The sequence below is a fragment of the Procambarus clarkii genome, chromosome 66 (assembly GCF_040958095.1).
Source record: "Procambarus clarkii isolate CNS0578487 chromosome 66, FALCON_Pclarkii_2.0, whole genome shotgun sequence".
Classification (NCBI taxonomy): Eukaryota; Metazoa; Arthropoda; class Malacostraca; order Decapoda; family Cambaridae; genus Procambarus; species Procambarus clarkii.
Window position 1 is genome coordinate 29,791,799 of NC_091215.1, and position 7,523 is coordinate 29,799,321.

Consider the following 7,523-nt stretch of genomic DNA (forward strand, 5'->3'; position numbering starts at 1 on the left):
CCTATTGCGACAGCCAATGAAATCTATACTGTCTGAAATGGTGGGTTGGTTTTCCATAGAGTTTTTCGATAGCTTTTTCAGCCGTTCATGCCTGTCACAGTCGCAGCATTGTTGCAACGTTGTGTCACAGTAACAAGTGTAAAGGTTGCAGTGTATGTTTGCTGGGTGCATATACTGCACAGTTCTGAGAGAGAAAACGGGGGGTGGGATGGGAGGAGAGAATGGGAGAGAGTGAGGGAAGGAGAGAGAGACTGAATGAGATGAAGAGGAGTGAAAGAGAAAGGTAAAGAAAACGGGAGGGAAACTGGAACCCAAGCACCACCAGATACTTCATCTAGTAAGGTATAAGGGGAGAATAAAGTAGGATCAGGCAATAAGGAAGAGAGAATAAGATATCCCAGGGGGATATCTTATTAGATAATTTTGTTAGATTATTGCCTAAGATATCCCAGAGCCTCAATAAGCATTGAGTTTAGCAAGATGTTATACCATCGGATTTAGCAAGATGTTATACCATCGGATTTAACAAGATGTTATACCATCGGATTTAGCAAGATGTTATACCATCGGATTTAACAAGATGTTATACCATCGGATTTAACAAGATGTTATACCATCGGATTTAGCAAGATGTTATACCATCGGATTTAACAAGATGTTATACCATCGGATTTAACAAGATGTTATACCATCGGATTTAGCAAGAAGTTATAGCATCGGATTTAACAAGATGTTATACCATCGGATTTTGCAAGATGTTATACCATCAGATTTAACAAGATGTTATACCATCAGATTTAGCAAGATGTTATACCATCGGATTTAACAAGATGTTATACCATCAGATTTAACAAGATGTTATACCATCGGATTTAACAAGATGTTATACCATCGGATTTAGCAAGATGTTATACCATCGGATTTAACAAGATGTTATACCATCAGATTTAGCAAGATGTTATACCATCACATATGACAGTAACCCCGACGACAGCAAACACAACCCAGCGTGTGGACGTGTGCTCTCTCGTACCACCAAACTTGCTCCTCTAACGTAAACAAAGGGACCAATCATCCCTTCAATACCCAGCAGGAGTAAAAAAAAAAATGGACCAAAGAAATGCTACGGGCGACTTGACTTCTTGAGGCGAGAGGAAACCAACAAGGAGAAGACCACAAACATTTTCCAGCGAACCCTGCCATTGGCGGCCAAACGCGACAACTGCTGAAGTTACGGAGAGAAATATTATCAATCGTTACATTTTACTGTTTCCCAGCGTTCTGGAAGCTTAAAATTAGGTTGTAATGATAGTGTTGAAAGTAAAGTATATTTTAATAAAGGAAGAGAAGTTAAATGATAGTTGATAAAGGTGATATAAGGGTATGAAGAGCGGTGTGAGGTGGCGGGAAGCGAGCCTGGCGTTGGCAACACCGGCGTCGTGTCGGCGGGTGAGCGTAATGGACTCTGAATAATGGCGGGAATGGAGTGGTCGGCCGGGCGCTCAATGCCACAGCTTTTGAAAACATCTCCTGGTAGAGGAAAGTCAAGAAGAGAAAAATAAGGCCAAGGAAGGTGTCAAGCGGCCAAGTTGCTTTACACCTCGGATATTTCCAGTCAAGTGAGGACAGAGGCGGCGTCGGGACCGGCCCAAGACCGTTCAAAAGCCTCGTGGGCTCCGGCTGTCACTTTTGTCAACTGTGAGCGTTTTTTAAGGACCAATTTTATTGTGGGTGTGAGGACATGTACACCCGCTGGTAATGGCGCCCCCGGGACCTTCTCGCCAGCCTGCTATTATACTCCAGCTTTCTTAACCTCTTAAAAAGGTGCCCGACTGCGGTTTCTCCGTGAGTGGTATATGTAAGGAGGAGGACGCGGGGGAAAAAATCATTTATATATTCATCGGTCCATCAAACCATTGACCAACCCTGGACAACTAACTCTCAGGTGGAAAACTCTCACTAATATATGATAGGTGTAATCTCTTTACCATTTGCGTTTTCTTTCCTGGACAAATGAGGGGTTATCTTGAGGTTATCTTCAGATGATTTCGGGGCTTTTTAGTGTCCCCGCGGCCCGGTCCTCGACCAGGCCTTCACCCCCAGGAAGCAGCCCGTGACAGCTGACTAACACCCAGGTACCTATTTTACTGCTAGGTAACAGGGGCATAGGGTGAAAGAAACTCTGCCCATTGTTTCTCGCCGGCGCCTGGGATCGAACCCAGGACCACAGGATCACAAGTCCAGCGTGCTGTCCGCTGCTAATATCCTGGAAATTGGGTACACTTTTACTCCAGTATTCTGGAAGTAATACATTTATACCCATGAATATCCTGGAGGGGATACATACATGTATCCAGTATCCAGGGAGGTATAACTGAACTCACTACCACCACAAGAGGGGGTACAGACACAGTATGTGGGAGAGGGTCCAGCAGGAAGGTGAGAGAGGCGGCACAGACACAACATGTGGGAGAGGGTCCAGCAGGAAGGTGGGAGAGGCGGCACAGACACAACATGTGGGAGAGGGTCCAGCAGGGAGGTGGGAGAGGCGACACAGACACAACATGTGGGAGAGGGTCCAGCAGGGAGGTGGGAGAGGCGGCACAGACACAACATGTGGGAGAGGGTCCAGCAGGGAGGTGGGAGAGGCGACACAGACACAACATGTGGGAGAGGGTCCAGCAGGAAGGTGGGAGAGGCGGCACAGACACAACATGTGGGAGAGGGTCCAGCAGGAAGGTGGGAGAGGCGACACAGACACAACATGTGGGAGAGGGTCCAGCAGGAAGGTGGGAGAGGCGGCACAGACACAACATGTGGGAGAGGGTCCAGCAGGGAGGTGGGAGAGGCGGCACAGACACAACATGTGGGAGAGGGTCCAGCAGGAAGGTGGGAGAGGCGGCACAGACACAACATGTGGGAGAGGGTCCAGCAGGAAGGTGGGAGAGGCGACACAGACACAACATGTGGGAGAGGGTCCAGCAGGAAGGTGGGAGAGGCGGCACAGACACAACATGTGGGAGAGGGTCCAGCAGGAAGGTGGGAGAGGCGGCACAGACACAACATAACCCAAAAAAATCATTTGTCATACTCAGTGGAGCCATCCGGCTTTGGTCTTGATCGTCGGGGGTTATGGGACCCAACGCGGCCGGCTGTACAAGACCTGATCTGGCCGCTAATTGTCTCCACCGCTATGTTCTCTCACTCTCTCTCCATCACTATGTTCTCTCTCTCTCTCTCTCTCTCTCTCTCTCTCTCTCTCTCTCTCTCTCTCTCTCTCTCTCTCTCTCTCTCTCTCTCTCTCTCTCTCTCTCTCTCTCTCTCTTTACACCACTATGTTCTCTCTCTCTCTCTCTCTCTCTCTCTCTCTCTCTCTCTCTCTCTCTCTCTCTCTCTCTCTCTCTCTCTCTCTCTCTCTCTCTCTCTCTCTCTCTCTTTACACCACTATGTTCTCTCACTCTCTCTCTCTCTCTCTCTCTCTCTCTCTCTCTCTCTCTCTCTCTCTCTCTCTCTCTCTCTTTACACCACTATGTTCTCTCACTCTATACCACTATGTTCCCATCATAGCAACATGTGCTACATTGGCATACAATCTATATCATCCAAGTGACGACTTAAATTGATATCAATCAACAATTCATTAATATCAATCAATTAAATTGATATCAAATTGATATCAGTACCCCAATTAACGTCAGTGAATGTACATGGTCTATTTTCCAAAACATTATGAATAAGGGTCAGCCTAGTTCATAACTGGTGGAGCATGTACCCGTGTTAGTAAACAAAAGACCACGTGTCGGTGGAGCATGTACCCGTGTTAGTAAACAAAAGACCACGTGTGAGTGAGCATGTACCCGTGTTAGTAAACAAAAGACCACGTGTCGGTGAGCATGTACCTGTGTTAGTAAACAGAAGACTACGTGTGAGTGAGCATTTACCCGTGTTAGTAAACAGAAGACCACGTGTGGTAGAGCATGTACCCGTGTTAGTAAACAAAAGACCACGTGTGAGTGAGCATGTACCCCTGTTAGTAAAGAAAAGACCACGTGTGGTCGAGCATGTACCCGTGTTTGTAAACAAAAGACCACGTGTCGCTGAGCATGTACCTGTGTTAGTAAACAAAAGACCACGTGTGGTAGAGCATGTACCCGTGTTAGTAAACAAAAGACCACGTGTGGTCGAGCATGTACCCGTGTTAGTAAACAAAAGACCACGTGTGAGTGAGCATGTACCCCTGTTAGTAAACAAAAGACCACGTGTGGTCGTGCATGTACCCGTGTTTGTAAACAAAAGACCACGTGTCGCTGAGCATGTACCTGTGTTAGTAAACAAAAGACCACGTGTCGCTGAGCATGTACCAGTGTTAGTAAACAGAAGACCACGTGTGGTCGAGCATGTACCCGTGTTTGTAAACAAAAGACCACGTGTCGCTGAGCATGTACCCGTGTTAGTAAACAAAAGACCACGTGTGAGTGAGCATGTACCCCTGTTAGTAAACAAAAGACCACGTGTGGTCGAGCATGTACCTGTGTTAGTAAACAAAAGAACACGTGTTGTTGAACACAAGAACACGTTTGGTAGAACACACAGCGAGCCAGTGAACACCGCGGGTTAGGGACTCGACGGCGACGTTTATCTCATCACCAAGACAGGTTCGAAACCAGTATATGCCCGGCACAGTACACAGCACCACCAGGGTGACAGTCATTTGCCACCAGCACCAAACTGGGCTCTCCGCCCCGCTGATAAGGCTGACGTTAGCTTGCCTTCACCCTCGTTAGTGGCATTATGTGCGCTGATGTATAGCTGGCTCTGTCCTCCGGCGGTGCTGGCTGGATCTACCTCTGCTCTCACATATTTAACCGTTGATCAAAAATGGTGATGTTTGAAGTTATAATGACTTGTATAATGATCAAGAGAAATGACAGTTACAATGATCGAGTGGAATTTGTTGTAATTGCCGAGGGAAATGACAGTTATGATGAATATAGTGATGAGTGAAGCTTTTAATAATATTTTAATATATGTGAATGTTTGGCCAAAATTGCTCATGGCAGAAATGTTGATGTAGGCCTACACAACTTGATTTTCTTCTGCCTCTTTAGTGTGTGTCTCTGTCTCTCTCTTTGTCTATCTGTGTCTATCTGTTTGTCTCTATCTCTCTCTGTCTCTTTTCTCTCTCTCTCTCTCTCTCTCTCTCTCTCTATCTATCTATCTCTCTCTCTACACCACTATGTTCTCTCACTCTCTCTCTCTCTACACCACTATGTTCTCTCACTCTCTCTCTCTCACTCTCTCACTCTCTCTCTCTCTCTCTCTCTCTCTCTCTCTCTCTCTCTCTCTCTCTCTCTCTCTCTCTCTCTCTCTCTCTCTCTCTCTCTCTTGCCACTATTTATCCTGGCATTCTCTGGCTCTCCTCTTGACTTCCCTTCCTGTTCCTCCCTCTCTTATTGTCTCCTCTCTCTCCTCCCCCTCTCTTGCCCCACACTTGAGGTCACCATTATCCTCTTGTACCGTTGTGTATCATCATTGCTCGTGCATTTTCCTCTTTTAGCGATGTCCCGCTGTGTGTGGCGACGCTAGGATTGAGGGGGGGGGGGGGGGAGGTTGATGGGTTGATGGAAGGGGGGAGGGTGATGGGTTGATGGAGGGGGGGGAGGGTGATGAGCCAGCGTCTCCAGGGACGCCGGTTCGATCCCATTCCATGTCCCCAATATTGTATATAATTAAAATTGCTGAGGTAACAATTTGAGGTAACGTCAGAAGCTGAGGTGAGCCAAGCTGACATGAGTCAAAAATTGTAGAAATTCAGATGCTTCAAGATGATATCTGACACTGAGTCGAGTCAAAATGATATCAGAAAGCATTTTACGCGGCGTATGAAGAACAAGAAGAGGACAGAGACAGGAGAAATAATGGAGCCCAACTCAATATGTCATACAGACAGGCGTAGTGATGCCTGTGAGCCAGTCGGGGTACCTGGAGCTGGAGCCCGACCCTCTGATACATAACTCACGTGATCACAAATTCCTAAATTCGTTTCATCATTTTTCCGAAAAGTTTAAAAAACAAGCCGAACCTTTCAGACAAATGATATATATATATATATAGAAAGCCAGTCAGCCAGCAGTCTACCAGAAAGCCAGTTAGTCAACCAAAGACTCCAGTCAGTACCTAATCACCAAGCCAGTAGCTAGCTATCAACCAATCGCTCATCCAGTCAGTCAACTAGTTAACCAATCAACCAGCAGCCAAACAACCATTAACCAGCAGCGAGCCATATTTACATCTGCCATTAACCCAACCAGCTACCTAGCCAACCAGCAGCCACTAGTATTCTAACCAATCAACCAACCAGCATCCAAGCAGCCACTAGTATGGCTACCAGACAACTACCAATCAATCAACCATGAGTCAATCAGCCACAAACAAGTATACCCACCATTCAAGCAACCAGCAGCCACTAGTATACCAACCATACAACCACCATTCAACCAACCAGCTGCCAGAAACAGCAGGGCAGATCCACACACACACACACACACACACACACACACACACACACACACACACACACACACACACACACACACACACACACACACACACACACACCTCTATTTCATATTGATTTCCAGGCATCAGAGGTGCGCGCGCCCCGGACCCTCCTTCTGAACAACACCTTCCCCTACAGAGATAGGGACGGCGAGGGATGGAATTACGGGGTTGAGGAAGGCTAGACAAGAGGGAGAGGGGACGGAGGGAGGTAGTAGGGTAGGCGGAGAAGGGTAAAAGTTGCCTAGAGTGAGGGTAAAATGGTAGGAAAAGAGGAGGACCTAGAGAAAATGGGTGTAAAGATTCCCCTCAGTTGAAAGCCTCGCCGAGCAACAATCAAGAGGAACGTGTATAGAACGAAAGGAAAAAAATATTGGTTTGCCACCTGTGACGAGACGATTGCAAGTCTGAATTGCAAGAGCCAGGTCAGGCAACGTCTGGGTTGCAAGAGCCAGGTCAGGCGACGTCTGGGTTGCAAGAGCCAGGTCAGGCAACGTCTGAATTGCAAGAGCCAGGTCAGGCAACGTCTGAATTGCAAGAGCCAGGTCAGGCAACGTCTGAATTGCAAGAGCCAGGTCAGGCAACGTCTGAATTGCAAGAGTCAGGTCAGGCAACGTCTGAATTGCAAGAGTCAGGTCAGGCAACGTCTGGGTTGCAAGAGTCAGGTCAGGGGACGTCTGGGTTGCAAGTGTCAAGGGGGTGTAGTTCATACTAAGCCAGGGGTGGGTTAGCCAGACTAAGCCAGGGGTGGGTTACCCAGATTAAGCCAGGGGTGGGTTACTTAGACTAAGCCAGGGGTGGGTTACCCAGACTAAGCCAGGGGTGGGTTACCCAGACTAAGCCAGGGGTGGGTTACCCAAACTAAGCCAGGGGTGGGTTAGCCATCAATAAGTATAGTCACCTTTGTTTATTGGATTTCTTTTGGTTAAAATGATCCCTAAAATGATTATATATTATGGACATAA